General features: G+C 34.8%; 1 long non-coding RNA gene and 1 other non-coding gene across 20 annotated transcripts; both read right to left on the reverse strand.

The window, feature by feature from the left end:
- Positions 1–1,799: 1,799 nt before the first annotated feature.
- LOC102614967 (uncharacterized) lies at positions 1,800–4,788 on the reverse strand. 19 transcript variants are annotated; one of them, XR_008051205.1, is made up of 6 exons: positions 4,498–4,787; positions 4,133–4,182; positions 2,948–3,611; positions 2,331–2,798; positions 2,192–2,253; positions 1,800–2,045 (listed from the first exon to the last, which is right to left on the reverse strand). It is a non-coding gene; the product is annotated as an uncharacterized LOC102614967 (long non-coding RNA). The 19 variants fall into 19 exon arrangements; XR_008051201.1 differs by having other exon boundaries at positions 2,948–3,652; XR_008051206.1 differs by having other exon boundaries at positions 4,133–4,199.
- Positions 4,789–11,536: 6,748 nt separating this feature from the next.
- Positions 11,537–11,643, reverse strand: LOC127899564 (small nucleolar RNA R71). The gene has a single exon (XR_008051442.1). It is a non-coding gene; the product is annotated as a small nucleolar RNA R71 (small nucleolar RNA).
- Between the last annotated feature and the right edge of the window lie 10,417 nt (positions 11,644–22,060).

The following is a 22,060-nucleotide window of genomic DNA, read 5'->3' on the forward strand; positions in this document are numbered from 1 at the left end:
GTTCACATTCAATGCAGGACTGGAAATATGCAATTGTCCTTTGGCAACATGACTATGGAGCTAAACATTTTCAACATTGCCAAACAACCTCACAATGCAGATGATGGAATTGTTGATGTGGATTTAATAGAAGAAATAGTTGATAATGCTTTTCTTTCAAACTTTAGTGATTATCCTTTACAAACATGTTTAACTCACTTTGGTTTTGACTTTGATATTGACAGATTAGTCGATGAGGTCAACGCCCTACTTGACTCAGCACCATCTATGGACACTAATAAATGGAAGTCAAAAGTTCAACAACTAGCACCATCAGAGAAGAAACTCATCCCATCATCAGAATCACCACCGAAACGTGAGCGCAAACCATTACCCAACACTTTGGAATATGCATTTTTAGGAGAAGAAAGCACTTTGCCGGTAATCATCTCATCATCCTTAAATGACGAACAAAAAAGGTAAGTTGTTGGATGTTTTAAAAGAGCACAAAGGAGCATTAGGATGGACCATAGCAGACATAAAAAGTATAAACCCAATAGACTGCATGCATTACATTCACCTTGATGAAAATGCTAAACCTACTAGGGAAATGCAATGTCGGTTAAATCCTAATATAAAATAAGTTGTTAGAACGGAAGTCCTTAAGCTATTAGACGCAGGTATCATTTACCCAATTTCTGATAGTTCATAGGTCAGTCCTGTACAAGTTGTCCCTAAAAAGTTAGGAGTCATAGTAGTTACAAATGTTGATAATGAATTGATACCAACTAGAATAACTACATGATGGTGTGTATGCATTGATTATAGAAAGTTGAATTCTGTCACACGTAAATACCATTTTCTTTTACCATTTATCGATCAAATGCTTGATAGATTGGCAGACCATGAATTTTATTACTTTCTAGATGACTACTCAGGATATAATCAGTTCCCATAGCACTAAAAGATCAAGAGAAAATCATTTTCACTTGCCCTTTTGGAACTTTTGCATATAGGAGAATGCCATTTGGATTATGTAATGCACCTGCTACATTTCAACGATGCATGTTGAGCATTTTTTCTGATATGGTTGAACGATTCCTTGAAGTCTTTATGGATGACTTTTCTGTCTTTGGTGATTTATTTGATCAATGTTTACATCATCTAACACTAGTTCTGCAGAGATGTATCGAGAAGAACTTAGTGTTAAATTGGAAGAAGTGCCATTTTATGGTAAAACAAGGTATTGTTCTCGGTCACATCATTTCGAGCAAAGGTATTGAAGTTGACAAAGCCAAGATGGGTCTCATTTCCAATCTTCCTTCACCTAAAACAGTTAGAGAAGTAAGATCTTTCTTTGGGCATGCTGGTTTTTGCTATATTTTTTTAAAATTTTTAATGGGAAATTGAATTGTCATTTGTAAATTTATTATTCAATTTTGGCGGAAAATTCTTCATGACAAACTTTATGATGTATATTTCATAAAAGTAAAATTTTAAAAAAAATTATATTGTGATTATAATTTATTTGTGAATTCCTATTTACAAATTTAATTAATTAATAAAAATGAATATTGTCAAAAAAAACTAAAAAAATTAATATTAATTAACATTCATTCAATCCAACAAATTAATTTCAAAATAAATACATCTAGTATTCAATGTCATCACCACCAATATGTAATAAAACATCCCAAATTAAAAAAAGAATATCAAAATATAAAACAATAGTTAAATTCCAATTAAACTCTAAGAAAAGTAATTCAAATTATAGCCACCAAGCCAAGTTACCCAACAAAACTTCCACATTCTAATGGAAATATTCCAATACCCTCTTCCAGCGGCAATACATTGAATAATCTGAAAACTTATTACATTGTTTAGAACTACAACATTAAAACATAAAAGCCAAATAATTATATTAAACTCATAAAAAGCTTATAATTTACAAGAAAAACTGAAAGTATCAATCGTCAACATTACAAGTCTTTGAAGTTTGCACTAACTTTGACCGCAAAACCTTTGCAAGCATTCCACGAGGTACAAATAAATATAAGCTTACAAGGCTGCATTAAAAAGAATTAAGTGAGAATCTTGTGTTTTGAAAAGTAAACTAAAAATGAAGAAAATTAAATACCAATAATCAATTTTGAGGCAATATATAAAACAATTTAATTTTGACAGTAAGAAAATAATAGAAAATTTAAAGTACCTTTAGTCAAAAGACTCAAGCATGTACAGAGCGAGTTAAGTTATGAGAACGGCCAATATCACCTACATAGATAATAAATCTTTAAGCCAAGAATAATGATGCATTTGTAATCTCAATGCACTAGTGTTCTCAAACAAACCTGAAATGTATCCAACAACCAATCTTCGTACGCACTAAATTGCCCATTCCTCTACAACTTCACCATCTAGAACAATGGAACGAGCTGATTTAATATTCATGGATTGATTAAAGCAACCTAAAATAACGGTTAAATAATTATGTAAGCCTCACTAGCAAGACTGACAACCAAGTCGCTTGAGCATCAGCCTCAGATTTCAGATTCTTCCAAATGTGCAAAGAAAATGTCATAAACTTATGCAGAAAAGGAAAAAGCAGCAGCGAGAACCTTTATGGCCAACACATGTGAATCCATGTGAGGAATAAAGACATTATCTTGTACTAATCTATAAGAACCATTAGGCACAAAAAACTATAGTCACCCTTAGAACATGAGCTATCTAGATGGAAAGAAATTTATCCTTCAGCCTCTTGGCCTCCCCACATAGTTCAGCCATACCTGGTGTTTGGTCTTCCATTAACCAGCAACCTGCATCAAGAAGCAGCCTGTGTAAGAAAGGCTAGGAAAAAAGAAGAAGCAAACAACTAGATAACAAGTAGAATATGGCAAAATGTTGTCATCAATGAGCCAATCATAAAGTCCATCTTTTTAAAAAATTTTATAAATGAAATACAAACCTGCATATGCACAAGTTTGGAATCTCCTCGAACACGGAAATTGAAAAACCCATTTTGAAGAGCATATTTCAATCCCAAAATCAAGCTTCCATATTTAGCAACATTATTTGTTGTTATGCCCACGCCATCTCATAATTTATAAATCTGTTAAAAAAAAACAATTTACAAATCTGCTAAAAAAGCAAGTTAAACAGATAATTATGTTAAAGAAATGAACTGATTCACGCTAGTAACTGTGATTGTATATTAAACTTCCATCATCAGCTCGTAGCATGGCAGCTACACCAGCCGATCTAGGATTTTCCTTTGATGCCGATCAAATTCAATAACACAGGAACACTGCAAACAAGTAACCAAATTATAACTAGATACTATGTTGGAGAGCTCTCCAACAAAGGAACCAGCATAATGCAAGCATCAACCTGGTACAAAAAATAAAAGACGTTTTTCTAATATTCCACATTTTAGTTACATTTACTCTAGCAACTATAGGCTGGTAATACCTGTGTAAGGATGGGGCCAGAAGCTAGAAAAGGACTTGTAATAAAGTCACTCTAGGAAATGTAATATTTTTATCTTTATGCATAAATGAAAAACTACTTACAGGATAAGATGTCAATACGCTACTTGGGCCTCAGTATCACGATCCAACCTCGCATGCTTTCTTAGAGGATCAATTAAAATGGACATTGAATCAAGTTCATGCTGCATTATATTAAGAATAATATGGAAAAATAAATAAAAATAAATAAAGACTAAGGAAAAGCTCACCAATATGCTCTCCAAAGCATGAAAAAGTTATTCACCAGTGATGGGTAAATGCAGGATAAAGGGGGGTTTCAGGATATAGTCTTATTCTAGCATTTCACATAAAATGGCTACTCTTACAAATAAAGCACTAAGGCTAAGCAATTACACTTACCAATCCAATAGTTTTTTTCAAAATACCACCAATGGTATCTATATTTTATTATAAGGCATAAGATTTACTATACATTTTAAGCATAAGAAAACCCGCATACAGAGCAATGATATTATTCATATTTTGCATTATAAACCATTAGCAACTCAACAAAAATTTGGATAAAACTCAATCATTTAAAGAAAAGAAGGAGATTCAATTGATTGTGCTATTCTTCAGCAAGGATGCACTAATTCAGAAAATACTAATGTCTTTCAGCTTACCCAATCTTTGGTCCGATCGTCTCCTCTGGTCTCTTTTTAGATGTCGGGTCCTAAAATAAAAAAGTTTCTGCCACCCATCTCAATATTCTTTGCTGTTAAGGTTGATTCATAAATATGCTTTGTGGTGCATAAATTACAAAAACCCAGAAATTTGAACAATTTTTACAAAACAAGAATCATCAAAACCTAACTCTAGCAAAGCTTGAAAATTAAAAATCAAAACAAATAAGAACATTGAAATCACATAAGCTAACCCTAAATAGCTCGAACAAATCAAAGCTTGAAATTGTGAAAACACAATCGAAATCGTGGCATCATGGATTCACATAAGCAATGAGAAACAACATACGAATGAGAAATTGGACCTGAGGAGCGGCTAAGAGGCTGGGGTGGTAGAGAGACTGTTGTTGAAGAAGCGCTTGCTGCACCAGTGCTTGTTGCTACTGTTGATGCTGCTTCAGCCTCTGGTGCTGCATTTTCCTTTAGAATCGAAGGATGTGTAAATTGTTTGGTTCCCGAGAAAATTTCGTTAAGGTTTCTCGAGAAAATGAGGGAAAAGAAAAAATGAAAAAAAATGAGAGAGTGTTTAACGGTTGGAAAAAAAAAAAGAAGTAACGTTTTCTTAGCATTTTATTTCTTTATGAATGTTTAACACTTAGAAAAAAAAGGAAGAAAGGAAATTTAAAGTAGCCAAAACAGTACCATTTTGCTAGCATTTTCTTTTTTTTTTAATTATTAAAACACACCTTTTGTTTTTCAAAATAAAATAATATATCAAATTTGGGTCAAATATGGTCAAAGTAATTTTTCTATCATAATTTCTTGATAGATTAAATTTCTATCATGATTCTATCATAATTTCGTGATAAACAATAATCTTATCGTAAAGCCATCATAAATTCATGATAGAAAATATTTCTATAACAATACCATCATTAATTTATGATAAATTAAAAATTATATCACGAGTCTGTCATAATTTTAAGATATAAGTCATTTTGCCTATAATTTATCACCAATAGTCCGTCATCTATTGTCTGTTTTCTTGTAGTGCAAATGATGCAAACCCCACAATGAAACTTTGAAAGCCATACTTAATTTGAAGTTTCAAGTTCCCATTAAAAATTCTAAACATATTTAAGCAAACAAAAACCTTGACCGAATATTTAAGAAAACATGAACCAGAGATATAGAGAAGGATATTGAAGCCACACTCAAGATTTAGATGGGGAGGTGAAAGGAAATATTTAACGGTATTCCCTTAATGGTTCTCATTAGAAAATAGAAAATAATTACAAAGAAAGATTCGAGTCCACCATTTTGTACTTCTTTCCACTATCAGCATCTAACTAGTCTAGTTCATGAGCGAAGAGGTTGGTTTCAGGCTGATACTCTTACAGTCGATCAATTAATTCGATAGAGTTTTGGCATGGACAAGGATTCTTTGTACTGAAGGTGAAAGGAAACTATGCCTCATAGTATCATGAAGAAACATCATCAAGAGACCTTAGTAATGATTTACATCTAATAACCTGACAGGTTTTCAATGGATGTTCAACTATGTCTAGAATACAATGGTAAAGATTTCTTTTGAGATGCCAATTCTGCTTGGAAGAGTAATAAAAGCATCAGCACGTTCAATCATCGCAACAAGATGTTCATGCATACCTATGACAAGAGCTCTTCGTTGTTTGTTTTTCCAATGATGTTCCTTTAGCCAAAACTTTTAGGATTATACCTAAAACTTTACTTCATCCAGTATTTATAACTTGTGAGACAACACTCATTAGTCCTAGATCACCATCTCCGTGTATCAAATGTATTCTTTGCTCAGATAGGACCCTCTCAAAGTCTTCGCCAGCCTTAACAAAGTTTTAAATATGTCCAGAACTTGATCCACAAAATACACAAATATTTTTGAGCATTCGAACTGGAACTACTGCCATAATTATTCTCTTTCTTTTGAAGATTTGGATCATACAAGAAAGAGAGATATATAACAAAGTATTTATAAATCCAGGAAAGGCAATGCCCCAATGATAACAAATACGAAGACCAACAATTGTCAAGCAGAGAAAAAAAAAGTAGAAATGATAATAATAGAAAAATGAAAAGTATATGTGCCGAAAATGTTAGATCAACAAGTCAAAAAGTTGAAGCAAAATAATAATAGAAAAATGAAAAGTAGCAAAATAATAATAGAAAAGTGAAAAGTAGCAAAATAATAATAGAAAAGTGAAAAGTATATGTGCTGGTAATTATAATTGTGGCTCACATGCTTCTCCAGTTTATGTCTAGTAACAGCTTGAATGCCATCTATGACTCGGGGATAAGCTTTCTATCTAATTTTATTATAAATTGGCAAATGAGATCTTTTAAAGGCAGATTCTCAAGACTAAATTTTACACTTTCTTTTAGGAAATGTGTCCATAAATTGTGAATCTTGCGTTGCATATATTCACCTAGATGCTCTCAAGAGATCTCAAGATATCATCTGACGATTGTTTACTCATGTCATCTTTAATGAATTTAATTTTATCTTTATGATTACTATAAACATTCCAAAGTTGTACAATATGTTGTGCAAGAAAGTATTGTACATTTATGATATTTAGAGTCATGTCGTTTAGCTTCTTTTTTTAGTGAATGTACTTTCACAAAACCAGACATATGAGAAACAAATGGATCAGAAAACTCACCTAGCAATTAAACTTTGGCTTCAATTAACCAACGAATATTTGCAGGAATCTCATGGATGATTAACAAATGCAATCATTGAACGCGAGCTTTCTATATATATATTTTTTAGAGCATTTTGATGGAGAGAAGGAAAGCAATTTGTATTGTATTCCTTCCATGCCTGATTTTAGGGTTTCAGTTATTATGAGAGGGCTAAAAGAACCAACTATAAGAGTCACGAAATACTGGTATCCACTATTTAACAAGGTGGAAGAATTAAGTACCTTAAAAAAATAAAAACAGAAAACAAAATTAAAAACAAGAACAAATAACAAGATGAAATTTAATTTCCACAATAATTAGGATCAAAGAGAAGAAAGGTTTCTCAAGATATTTGAGTTTTCTAAGAATGGTTTTAATCTTTGGCCAATTGCTTTGAATTCATTACCATTCTTTGGATTTTCAATTTCTACAGCTCTATGTAGATATATATTTTTTACAACAAATGGACCACTCCACTCTGACTTTAACAATCCTGGACACAAATGAAAACAAGAATTATAAAGCAACACTTTTTTACCAATCTCTAATGTGTTTTGAAAAAGAAAATTATCATGAAAGGCTTTGGTTATTGCCTAAATAATTTTGGAATTCTTATATACATCATTTCTCAATTCTTCAAGTTCATTCAATTGTAATTTATGCATATGATCAACATCATCAAGATTTGAATTAAAAGCAATAAAGGCCTAAATTGGTTTATACTCATGTTCAACCAATAAGAGGCTAGTTGAAGTGACAAGGTCTACTATAAACTAGGCGATAGATTGACATTTTGAAAGATGTCTTAAATGCAATGTGGTAAGCCCAAATGGCATCAATAAGTCACAGAGACCAATCCTTGCGAATGGGTTAACCGTCTTTTCCAATATTTATTTTATCTCCTTATTTGTTAACTCAACTTGACCATTTATTTGAGGACGATAAGGAATAGCAACTTTATCTGTAATTCCAAATTTGTTTAAAAGATTTTCTTTCAAAAAGTGCATCACAATTTTGTAATTATTCCGCCAACAAGGTATTGCTTCCCCAACAATTATAGTCAACAATAACCAATATATCTACAAATCCAAATGATGATGGAAAAAGGCCCATAAAATCTATTCTTTAACAATTAAATATTTCAATGAAAACGATAGGATTTAAAGGCATCATATTTTGCTTTGAGATAGACCCTACCTTTTGACCATTCTCACATGTTTTAGAAAATGCATGCAAATCTTTAAACAATGTAGGCTAGTGAAATCCACTTTATAATATTTTTACAGTGGCCAGCATGTGCTTCAGAATACCAAAACTAAACGACATTACTTGCCTTATCGTCCTGCATATATCTCTAAAAAATTTGATCAGAACAACACTTGAATAGATTTGCATCATCTTAGTGAAAACTTTTAACTTGTTAAAAATTTCTTCTTATCCTGAGAGTTCTAATTGGGTGGCATTTGACCTGTTGTAACAAAATTAACAATGTCAGATATGAAGGCATATTGTATATAGAAATAAAAATTCATTAGGAAAATAATCATTGATAGGTGCTGTATCAATTAAAGACTCATTTGTAAGACTTGATATGTGATCAACAACAATATTTTTAGCTTCCTTTTTGTTCTTGATCGTGAGGCTGAATTCTTAGAATAGCAAAATCCATCATATTAATTTTGGCTTGCATCATGCTTAGACATTAAATATCTAATAGGAGCATGATTAGAATAAACAATATTAGATGAACCAATTAAATATGATCAAAATTTATCCAATGCAAATAATACAACAAGTAGTTCCTTTTCAGTGGTGGTGTAATTCACTTGGGCATTATTCAAAGTTCTACTTATGTAATAAATAACAAAGGGCTTACCTTCCTTTCTTTGATCGAAAATAGCTCTAATAGCATAATCACTAGCATTATTGTTGGTAGATTTCTATAATCAAATGCTATTGATGCCAATGTGCAAGCGTACACAACAAGTAATAAATTGATGAATATTCAAGATCGTCTCCACAGGGATTGATGTCACTAGAAATGCTACAGCAATCACAATAGTGTAATCTAACTTAAGTCCGAAGTTAACAAATGTAAAGTAGGTTCTATCAAAATTGATAATTGTGAAAGAATAAAATAAAATAATGCAGTAATGAAATAAACTAAATTAAATGTGTTTAAGATTCAATTGAGAATATGGTAGTTGAATGATTAAACTCTCTTTATGGGCTGACTGTTTTTCATCAAGTTAACACCAATTGTTACAACAATTGCTACAACACTAGGCAAAATTAATCTACATCCTCAGTTGTCGCGTATTGGAACTCTCACACCCTTAAGTATATTAGCAATGACCAGTTGTTATTCTACCTATGGCATGGCTTTATGACCCTTTAGTCTCTCCACCTTACAAGGTGAGTACTTATGTCTAGTGTGCCACAAATCTTAACTTCAAGTATAGCCCTTATGAGATTCAAGATAAACTTAATTTAGGAAACTTAAATTAAGATCAAGTATTACTCTAATAATATTCACTAAGACATTCCCTTTTGCGGTTCTATCTTAACTTGAACTATTAAATGGGTGGTCAATCGAAATAATAGTTATAATAATAACTACTAGAGTAAAATGCCACAACAATGACATAACAACTCATAAGAACAGTAAAGAACCCATTAGATTGTTCGTCACTCAACTACAAGCAAATTTAGTTCATATTCTGAAAGAGAAAATCAAACATCAACATATTGTTCACGGGATACATTAGATCAGATGAAGAAAGAAGAAAGATATAAGTTGAGAACGGTAAAAAGTAAATCCAAATAACTCTGTGGGATTTTTCAAAGCTGCTGAAGCCGTCCTCTTGAATTCTGTTAGAGTGCAATTTATGCACTAGTTTTGCATTATTTACTTCCCTTAATATCAATGTTTTGCACTTAATAATAGTGATTTACTTGTGTTTTACTTTTGTAGGTGCAATTCTATTGATTGATGATAAAATTGAGCTATAAGATGATGTTTAAGGATGATTGTTCTCTTGGAGAAATTATGAGCGTCAGAAGAACTTTGTTGATAAGGCGTGGGCGCGTGCTGTCAACTGCGGACCTGCAGTTTTTAGTTTAACGTGTTTTGTATTTTTGGTTATTTTTGTAATTATGAATTTAATATTTCAAATATTAGGATTTTATTTTAAATAGAATTCTAAAAGAGAAGAGAGAGAGAGTATTTAAGGGAGGAATCTATTGTGAAAAAGGGGATTTGATTTGGAGAAAAGAAATAAACCCTAGATCTTAATTTTTCTCTTCTCTCTATGAAGAACTAAACTTATTTTCTGGTTGAAGGATAATGAAGCTTTGATTCATCACTACTGTGAGATCTTTCTTTTGCTTTAATTATTTTATTGCTTTTTGGGTATTTGTTTATTCTCTGAATTATTTTCATGATTATGTTTGTTAATTAGGTAATTGGCCACTATTTAATTATCAACTTAATCTATTGTCAATTAAAGGATTCATCGTATGAAGAATTTAATGTTTGTGACAAATAACATAGCAGAGAGTTGTGTTGTGAGAATAAACAATCTAATTTAAATGAATCATCACATGTATTGATTAGGATTTGGGTCTCTCTGGTTTTTCAGGCTGTCAATTGATTAAATCATATGATCGTATCTAGGGTTGTCTATTGATTAGGGAAATAACCAACGGTAGTACCTTGGTTATCGACTAGTTAAGGAGAGATTGACTATTAGAGGGTCTCAGTAGCTATAACCGGTCTATTCATGAGTAATAATAATCTATATTTGAATCAATGATCAGTAGTCAAATCAAGCTGAGTTAATTCCTTCAACCAGAGCTTTCTCCAATTTGAATTACAACTTTAATTTGCATTCTTGTTATTTTTAATTTGATTTTTATTATTGTCAACAATTCCCCCATTTTACGTTTTACGTTTCAAAAGGATTTAAATAATTACCGATCTCTGTGGACACGACCCTGCTCAATCACTATATACAATTTATTTAGAGTAGGAATTTATTTTTGTTGGCTTCGACAACCATCAAATTTTGGCGCCGTTGCCGGGGATTGGTGTCATTTATTTAATCCTTTTTACGTTTTACTTGGTGTATGGTTCGTTCTTCTCGTACAGGTACACTTTCGTTTGATCCTGAAATTGAGAAGACAGCTCGCCAACTGAGACAGCAGACAAAGCGAGCTAAGCAACGATCCTCGTCGCCTTTGCTTTCTGAAACAGATACGGTGCCTGATTTAGTTGAATCATCTAGCGATTCAGAAGAACAAGTGATGGATAGACCTGCACCTGTAGAAAGAACTCTTAGAGAGTTAGCTGAACCAGACTTGAATCAACAACCACTTTGCATTCAATATGTAGACTTGGAGGTAAATTTTGAATTAAAGTCTGGTCTTATTCATTTATTACCCAAGTTTCATGGTTTTGCAGGTGAAGATCCTCATAAACATCTTAAGGAGTTTCATGTTGTGTGTTCAAGTATGAGACCACAAGGTGTGACTGAAGAGCAGATTAAGCTACGTGCTTTTCCGTTCTCTGTAGATGGGCTAGCTAAAGATTGGTTGTACTACTTGCCTCCTGGATCAATTACAACGTGGAATGGTTTGAAGAAGCAGTTCCTTGAGAAGTACTTTCCTGCTTCAAGAGCTGCCAACATCAGAAAAGATATTTGTGGGATCAGACAACTTCCTGGAGAGACTTTATATGAGTATTGGGAGCGATTCAAACAATTGTGTGCCAGCTGTCCTCAACATCGAATTTCTGATCAACTTCTTATTCAATATTTTTACGAAGGACTGTCATTGATGGATAGGAGTATGATAGGTGCTGCTAATGGAGGCGTGTTGGTGAACAAGACCCCTACTCAAGCAAGGGAGTTGATATCAAATATGGCTGCCAATGCACAACAATTTAGCAGCAGGCAAGAGCTCACTTCAAGGAAGGTGAATGAGGTAAATATTTCTTCTGTTGAGCAACGTTTAGATAAACTTACTTCTCTTGTGGAAAAGTTTGTTGTAGGTAATGTGCAACAGGTGAAGACTTGTGGTATATGTTACAATATGGGTCATTCAACTGATATGTGTCCTACACTTCAAGAAGAACCCATTGAACAAGCCAATGCAGTTGGAGGATTTCCAAGCATACCTCAGAGGAGGTATGATCCTTATGCACAAACATACAATCCGAGATGGAAGGATCATCCCAACTTCAGCTATGGAGTTAGGCCGTCAGGATTCCCACAACAGTATCCACCAAGACAACCAGCACCTCCACAGTCAAACTCCAAGTCAGGTATATCTCTTTAAGAAATTGTTAAATCACTTGCGACTAACACTCAACAATTTCAGCAGGCAACTAGTGCAAGCATTTAGAACTTGGAGAACCAAATGAGTCAATTGGCGACTACAGTGAACTGTCTGGAGTCTCAAGTATTAGGGAGATTGCCTTCACAATCTGAGGTGAATCCAAAGCAAAACGTTAGTGCTGTCATCCTTAGAAGTGGGACTGAGTTGCAAGAGCCTAGTAAGAAAGTGACAAAGCATGTAGAAGATGAGCTTGAGAAGAATGAATTGATGCCTCAAGCTCAAGATGCACAACCTGTTGTGCAAATTTTAATGTACTCGCAAGCGCACGAATCTATTGTAGTGTAGATCAATGGTGACGAGTGTCGATCCCACGAGGAGGTGGATTTTAATTATATGTAGAATTAATTTTGTAAATGAGTGGTTGGATTTATGGTGGAAACGATTTGGAATATGCTAAGACTTAAATTAAAATGGCGAGAATAAATTCTAAAATTGAAATTACAATAGAAAGAATAAATTGAAGAGAAAATCTATTAAATTGACGTACTTGGGTATCTGGATCCGTATCAACATGCATCATGGGCTAAATAATCCGTATTAATGCCAATTAAATCATGAGGGGGGAATCCACACCTCATGAACCACGCTCTAATCAATATGGTGCTAAGGGCTTATCGTGCCAAATAATAATAACCTTATACTAGAGAGCCGGTGTAACCAAGGCGGTATCTAGACAAGACTATTATTATTTGTCGACGAGAAGTCAAAACATCCACAAAAATTAGAGGGGAAGAGAAAATAAATTTACCAAATTAAGCCCATGACACATGTTGAGACTTCACCTTCAACCCAAGCTTGAAAGAAAATTAGCCACTCATAGTTGAACTAGGGGCAAAATGGGAATTTATTAAAATACGAAGAAAATACAAGATGGAGAGGGAATTACAGAAAATGGATCCCAAAAATGGATTCAGAGATATCAAATTAGGGGGGGAGGCCCCTTTTTTATAGATACATGGAGTAAATCATGGCCATCGGATTAAAAACAGTTTGGACGCTCAGGATTGCGCCACGTCATCAGTCAACAGTCCACGGTTTGACCACGCGGATGAACAGTAACACGGTTTGACCCGACTTTGAACAGTAACGCGGTTTGACCCGGATGAACAGTAACGCGGTTTGGTTGAAAATAATCCTGTGTGATGCATGCACCGTACGCGAGATTTTTCGTCCACTGATATGCTGCCACGTCACCATCAACAGTACATAAGAATTTTAGTCCAACAGGATCGTGACACCTCATCAGTCAATGCCACATCATCGGTCAATGCCACGTCATCATCCGTCTATGTGAACAGTGTCGTGAACAGTAACGTATACAGTACCGTACACGTGAATAGTACCGTACATGTGAATAGTGCCATTTTTCCTTTTATGTTCCTCCTAAGGTTTTCGACTGTCCTGAGTTCAAAAGTGATGTCCGTTTTGCCGTCTGATCTCTCCTTTATTGTGAAATGACTATAATGCCCCTAAAATACATAAAATACTTAATTAAAATAAAACACATGTAATTAAATCACAAGAAGGTTAAATATATAAAAGTAAGGGTTGTTAGTAAGACTTAAAATGTAAAATGACGGTTTTCTCCTTTATAAATATGCATTTTCTAACACTCAACACACTCCCCAACCAGCTTATTGCTAGTCCCTAGCAAATAAAGCGAAAACAAAATTCAAATTCAAAATAATTTTTTTTTGTTTTAATAGAAACACTCGTATTTATTCCATCAGATTAATGATAGCAATCAAATAAAAGTATAAACATTATCTCCAGTCTAAAGCAACATCACATCCACATCAACCATCCACATGAATTAGCCCAGTAGACTTTGTTTTAGCTACTCTCAAGAATGACATGTCAAACCCCAAAATCTCACTGGAAGTAGTGACACTCTCACAAATAAATTAATCCCAATAAAAATAGTCACTCAAATGAATGGTAATTGAGAGAAAAAATAATAAAGAAGTGATATCACATGCTCTCACCAAGATGAAATAAATATGCCTTCAGCTTAAAAATAATACGATCTCAAGTCAAATAAAATGTTAGTCAACCCACTTTATTTATCTTTTTTTTTTTTAATTATGCATCACTACATCTTTTTAGCCCATATAACTAGCTTCTACTTCAAACTATAGTTCCCTAAAATCAAGAAGGACTTTTATTAGGACGAAACGTAAGCTAGGGACATGGCTAACAAAGAAGGAAAATAAGGAAAACAAAGTGTATGTTTGAGAAAAATGCAGAGAATTTTTTTTTTTTCTGGAAGTTGCAAGGTGGATTTCACCTATTTTTATTCTTTTGAAACAACAACTTTTGTTTTTGTTTTTGTTTTTTTTTATTTGGCATAACTTCACTGAACAAAATAATTATTTACATTTTCTCAAACATAAATAGGTGATAAAACTTATAAGATATCGGGTAATACTCCAAATCGGAGTGGGTCAAGATGATAAGTTGACAAAGAAAAGGTTTTTTTTTTTTTTTTTTTTTTAAAGGCTCAAAAGGGTTAACTATGGATATTAAATAAAAGGGATGGCTTGAAAGGCTCAAACGGATCAAAGATGGCCTCTCCATCGTCTTTTAGGGCTCTAAATAATCTTCCATATCTACTAGTTAGATGGGCCTCCAAATGTAGCAACACACTCTTTTTTCTTTTTCTTTTTTCTTTTTTTTTATTTTACAATTTTTTTTTTAAGGGTTAACTCAAAAGTAATTTAGAGATCGTGTATAAAATAATAAACTGCTAAGCTGTATAAAGAGTGGGCAAAAGGGTTATTCTCCAAGAAAAATAATAGGCTCAAAAACTCACTTGGTACTTATTATGACATGTTCATTCCTTCAAGCAACTCACATTTGTCTCCGACATCAACATGTAAAGTAGCAAACATAGCGTAACATCACTTAAGACCAAAGATAATACAAATACTAAAATTTGAAATTAATCATGTCATCCAATGTTAAAACAAATCACACATTTTTTTTTTAAACATCATTCTACCCCCCAACCTATTCTAAACATGAAAGGAAAATATGCATGCAGAAATGTGAAAATGATGCATAAAAACTAATTAGAAAAGTTACACGTAAAATGATAGAAAACGAAAATGATTTTTTTTTTTAAAAGAAGATGCGTTTCTAGAGGAACTACACTCCATATTCAGCCATCTTCGACTCAAAAGTTGGAAAATGTATATTTATAGAGGAGAAATTAAAGAAGAAAAATAAACATAAACACATAATAAAGAAAACGAAAATGTCTGAATTTTTTTTTTATTATAAACGATGAAGATGCGTTTCTAGAGTCACTACACTCCATATTCAGCCATCTTCAACACAAAAAGTTAGCAACAGTTAGTTTCTACAACAAAAATTAGTAAAAACTTAACCAAAATTCCACAATTGTCGACTATTCCCTCCCCCCAACCAGAACGAAACATTGTCCTCAATGTTTGAAAGGAAAGAAGTAGAGTTTAGAAGACATCACCTGGGTGGTGCAACACAGAAGAAAATATTTATAGGCGGAGAGTTAAATCTAATTTGTACTTCTTACTGCTGCTACTGTTACCATCATTATTTGGACGCTCCAACACGAAGGTCCAGGGGTCTGGCTCCGGTCTATAAGCTTGTAACAGATCAAGTAGCTCATTAGCAGTGTGAGCACAAATAAAAAGTTTTTTCACATTAGCGGGAGTGAAATAGTTTTTTATTGCATGGTTAAGAAATGCGATAAAGCCATCATAAAAGTTATTGACATTTAACAAACCGATGGGTTTTTGGTGGATGTGCAGATGGGCCCAAGATGCTAGCGTGATAAGTGCCTCTAGTGTTGCAAGATCTCCTGGAAGGAAAATAAATGCATCAGCATGATTAAGCATTTCAGTTATTCTTTCTTGCATACCTGAGACGACTAACTCTTCTCCAGTTGATGAGTCAGACGAACTGCCCAATGGTTTTAAGACTCTTGGGATGATGCCTAACACTTGACTTCCTCTGATAAAAGCTGCTTCTGAGACCATTTTTGATAACCCTCGATTACCTCCTCCATACACCAAATGTAATTTTCTCGCTGCTACGCTTCGACCAAGATCTATGGCTGCCTCAACGAACTCTTTATGTTTGCCATATGTAAATCCAGAAAGCACACAAATGTTCTTGAATTTTCTATTGGGAGTAGCTGACATTGTGATACTTCTCAAAAACAATTTGTGAGTGCTTGACAAAAAAGAAATCACATTTAAGAGTCTTGGTGATAGTGGGTCATGGTTGTGTATGAGGTAATATGTCAGTGCCAAATAACGCGTAAAGCACGTGCTCGCAAGTCAAAAAGAAAACAGTAAAAAGGAAAAAGCAAACAGTAATAAAATTATTAAAGACAATAATGCAAACAATAAGACAATAGTGAAATAAAATAACAATAAAGTAAAAGGATATTTACAGGTAGTTGCGACTGTGGCTCACATCTTCCTCTGGTTTTACGTCCAGAAACGGCTTGAACGCCCTCTATGGGTCGAGGATAGGCTTCCTATCCAGTTTTCTTATAAACTGGCAAACAGGGTCGTTTATAGTCAGATTCCCGAGACTATATCGTGCATGCTCTTTCTGGAATAATGGCCATAACTGGAGAATCGCTCCTTGCACATATCCACTGGGATGCGTTTCAAGAGACAAAAGGATATCATCCAATGACTCCTTATTCAAGCCATCCCTAATGAATTGAATCTTATCTTCCCTGTTATCAGACATCATTCCTAAAGAACATGGGTTTTTATTGCAACTCATTCTGGCACACTTATGACAAGCAACAAAAATTCTTCGAGCTCGTCGTTTTCTTGCATAATTTCCTTTACCACAACCAAGCATGAATGCAATAAATTTTGGAGGTAACTCACCTGCCGATCGTACTTTAGCCTCGATTAACCAACGGATGTCAGCAGGTATGTTATTCCTCATGAGTAATCGCATGCGTTCGGACCGAGCTTTATAGATCGTAAGGAGGGCATTCTGAGGAAGTGAAGGGAATCGCTTGTGAAGCTTTGCTAGAATCTCGTTTCTGTCCATACTTTCGCCTCAGAATATCAGTTATTATGGGAAACTGAAGTAACCGACTTGATTGTCACGGAGTACCGTTATCCGCCACTTCACCGGGGTAACAAACTAAAGCACATAAACAGAAAAACAAATTAAAACACACAAAGAAAATTAAAATCGTCCTCTTATTGAATTTACCTCAAGCTCCAACTGGATGTCGTAAACATTTCTCTCAATGTCTCTGAGTTGGCTTTCTAAACCCTCAACATAGGCTACTAATTCTGGTGGTTGTAGAGCCCAAATGCGTTGTGTTTTACAAAATTGAATCTGCCTTTTGAGATGAGTTTTGACACGTTGAAGTGGTTTAAGAATGTTCAGGAGGAACGGTCTAAGTATGAGACTCATGATTAACAATGATAAGAGAAAACTTAATGGTAAAATAAACACACTTATGCAAAAACAATTTCAATTAGCAAAAGAATAATAATAAAAAGAAAGAAAGAAAAATCAAATCAAAGAAAAGAAAAAAAATCAATTCAAATTTGGTGGGTCACTCAAATTTATTTCGGTGTCTTCTTCATGTGGTTGGTACTCTAGATATGGCTTTAATCTTTGACCATTAACTTTAAACGTGACACCATTCTTTGGGTCTTTAATTTCAATTGCCCCATGTGGAAAAACAGTATGAACAATAAATGGGCCAGACCAACGAGAGCGTAACTTACCTGGGAATAGGTGCAAGCGAGAATTGAATAAAAGCACTTTCTGACCTGGAGTGAACGATTTTCTCATAATTTGCTTATCATGGAAGACTTTCATTCGTTGCTTGTAAATCTTGGCATTTTCGTACGCGTCATTGCGAATTTCTTCAAGTTCTGCCAGCTGTAATCTTCTTTCTGAGCTGGCTTGCTGCATGTCAAAATTGAATTTCTTGATGGCCCAATATGCACGATGCTCAAGTTCCACAGGTAGGTGGCAAGCTTTTCCATACACTAGCCTGTATGGTGACATCCCAATCGGGGTCTTGAAAGCCGTTCTATATGCCCATAATGCATCATCAAGTCTTAATGACCAATCTTTCCTGTCTGGCCTCACCGTCTTTTCTAATATGTGCTTTATTTCTCGATTGGAGATCTCAACTTGGCCACTGGTTTGCGGATGATACGGGGTCGCCACTTTGTGTGTGATTGAATACTTTGTCAAAAGTGCTTTGAATGCTTTGTTACAAAAGTGGGCACCACCATCACTGATTATTGCTCGAGGGAATCCAAAGCGTGAAACAATGTTGCTTTTCAAAAATGCTATCACCACCTTGTGATCATTGGTCCTACATGGAATTGCTTCTACCCATTTTGATACGTAGTCAACAGCAACTAATATGTATTGATGGCCAAAAGAAGGGGGAAAGGTCCCATGAAGTCGATACCTCATACGTCAAAAATCTCAACCACTAAAATTGGATTTAGTGGCATCATGTTCCTTCGTGTAATGCTTCCCATTCGTTGACACCTATCACATGAAGAACAGAAAGTGTAAGCGTCTCGAAATATAGATGGCCAATAGAAACCACATTGTAAAACTTTAGTCGCTGTCTTCTTAGCACTTAAATGGCCTCCACAAGCTTGTTCATGGCAGAATGAAAGGATATTCTGAATTTCACTTTCTGGGACACATCGTCTAACAATTTGATCCGCACAATACTTGAACAAATACGGGTCATCCCAAAAGAAATTCTTTATCTCTGCAAAGAATTTAACCTTGTCTTGCTTGGTCCAATGCTCTGGAAGTTTACCTGTAATAAGATAATTAACTATATCAGCATACCAAGGTAATACTTCCACACTCATTAATTGTTCATCTGGAAATGACTCATTTAATGGTAATTGTTCTATAATTGTGTCAAAATGGAGACGAGAGAGGTGGTCCGCCACAACATTTTCTGTCCCTTTTTTATCTTTGAATTCCAAGTCAAATTCCTGCAAAAGTAACACCCAACGAATTAGTCTGGCTTTTGCATCTTTCTTTGTGAGAAGATATTTAAGAGCAGCATGATCTGTGAATATAATTATTTTACAACCAATGAGATATGATCGAAATTTTTCCAATGCAAACACTACTGCTAGCATTTCTTTTTCAGTAGTTGAATAGTTCAACTGTGCATCATTCAATGTCATACTAGCATAGTAAATAACATGGGGAATTCGATCAACTCTTTGTCCTAATATTGCTCCTACTGCATAATCAGATGCATCACACATGAGCTCAAATGGTAATTTCCAGTTCGGGGGCTGAATGATGGGTGATGATGTCAACAAATGCTTTAATTTTTCAAACGCAACAAGACATGAATCATCAAAGACAAAAGGTACATCCTTAGCAAGCAAATTGCATAAGGGTCTAGAAAATTTACTAAAATCTTTAATGAAACGTCTATAGAAACCAGCATGCCCAAGGAAAGATCTTACTTCTCTGACTGTTTTGGGTGGAGGAAGATTAGAAATGAGATCCACCTTGGCTTTGTCAACCTCAATACCTTTGCTCGAAATGATGTGACCGAGAACAATACCTTGTTTTACCATAAAATGGCATTTCTCCCAATTTAAGACTAAGTTCTTCTCGATACATCTCTGCAGAACTAGTGTTAGATGATGTAAGCATTGATCAAATGAATTACCAAAGACAGAAAAGTCATCCATAAAGACTTCAAGGAATCGTTCAACCATATCAGAAAAAATGCTTAACATGCATCGTTGAAATGTAGCAGGTGCATTACATAATCCAAATGGCATTCTCCTATATGCAAATGTGCCAAAAGGGCAAGTGAAAGTAGTTTTCTCTTGATCTTTTGGTGCTATGGGAATCTGATTATATCCTGAGTAGCCATCTAGAAAGCAATAAAATTCATGGCCTGCTAATCTATCAAGCATTTGATCGATAAATGGTAAAGGAAAATGGTCTTTACGTGTGACAGAATTCAATTTTCTATAATCAATGCATACACGCCATCCTGTAGTCACTCTAGTAGGTATCAATTCATTATCGGCATTGGTAACTACAGTGACTCCTGACTTTTTGGGGACAACTTGTACAGGACTGACCCATGAACTATCAGAAATGGGGTAAATGATACCTGCGTCTAATAGCTTAAGGACTTCTGTTCTAACAACTTCTTTCATGTTAGGATTTAACCGACATTGCATCTCCCTAGTAGTTTTAGCATTTTCATCAAGGTGAATGTAATGCATGCAGTCTACTGGGTTTATACCTTTAATGTCTGCTATGGTCCATTCTAATGCCCCTTTGTGCTCTTTCAAAACATCCAACAACTTACCTTTTTGTTCGTCATTGAGGGATGCTGAGATGATTACCGGTAGAGTACTTTCTTCTCCCAAAAATGCATATTCCAAAGTGTTGGGCAATGGTTTGAGCTCGAGTTTCGGTGGTGATTCTGATGATGGAATGAGTTGCTTCTCTGATGGTGCTAGTTGCTCAACTCTTGACTTCCATTTATTAGTGTCCATAAATGGTGCTGAGTCAAGCAGGGCGTTGACCTCATCGACCGATCTGTCAATATCAAAATCCAAACCAAAGTGAGTTAAACATGTTTGTAAAGGATCATCACTAAGGTTTGAAACAAAAGTATCATCAACTAATGCTTCAATTAAATCCACATCAACAATTCCATCATCTGCACTGTGAGGTTGTTTGGCAATGTTGAAGATGTTCAGCTCCATAGTCATGTTGCCGAAGGACAACTGCATATTTCCAGTCCTGCATTGAATGTGAGCATCCACAGTTGCCAAGAAAGGTCGGCCTAGAATAATGGGGATGTGCTTCCTTGAATCCTGTATTGGTTGAGTGTCAATTACAATGAAGTCAACAGGAAAATAAAATTTGTCTACCTGGATAAGCACGTCCTCCACAATACCACGAGGTATTTTCGTGGACCGATCTGCAAGCTGTAACACCACTGGAGTTGGGTGTAATTCTCCCAGTCCAAGTTTCACGAATACAGAGTAAGGCAACAAATTTACACTAGCTCCTAAATCCAACAAAGCATTCTCAATTGTGTGGTTCCCTATACTACATGAGATAGTGGGGGAGCCTGGGTCTTTGCATTTTAAAGGAATTTTATGTTGGAGTATAGAACTAACGTTTTCTGTTAAAAATGCCTTCTTTTGAACATGCATATTTCTCTTTTTAGTACAAAGGTCTTTAAGAAACTTGGCATATGATGGAACTTGTTTAATAGCATCAAGCAAAGGGATGTTAACACTTACCTGTTTGAAGATTTCAAGAATCTCACCTGTGGATTTTCCCTTCTTGCCTTTAGCTAACCTCTAGGGAAATGGAGCTTTCGGAACATATTCTCGTGGGTTGGTTTCTTCTTTCTCCTCCGGTGGTGAGTCCTCAACACTCACAGGAACAATTTGATTTTCTTTTGTCACCGGCATCTCCACTTTGTTGTCGACTTCTTTTCCTTTTCGCAAGGTCATTACTGCTTTGACCTCTCCATGCTGCTGTGGTGAACTGGTACTTGCTTCATGCACTCCTTTAGGATTAGGTACTGGTTGACTTGGAAACTTGCCTTTCTCAACAGTCATTGCCAAGGTCTGAACTGAAGAAGCAAGTTGTCCCACCATCTTCTCGAGGCTTGAAACTGATTGAGCTTGTGAATTGAAGCCTGCTCTCAACTCATTTCGTAGTCCATCAATGGTGCGGTTCTGTTGCTCAATCGTGGAGTGAGTAAGATTTTTGAAATTCTGGAATGCATCCTCC

The sequence above is a fragment of the Citrus sinensis genome, chromosome 8 (assembly GCF_022201045.2).
Source record: "Citrus sinensis cultivar Valencia sweet orange chromosome 8, DVS_A1.0, whole genome shotgun sequence".
Classification (NCBI taxonomy): domain Eukaryota; kingdom Viridiplantae; phylum Streptophyta; class Magnoliopsida; order Sapindales; family Rutaceae; genus Citrus; species Citrus sinensis.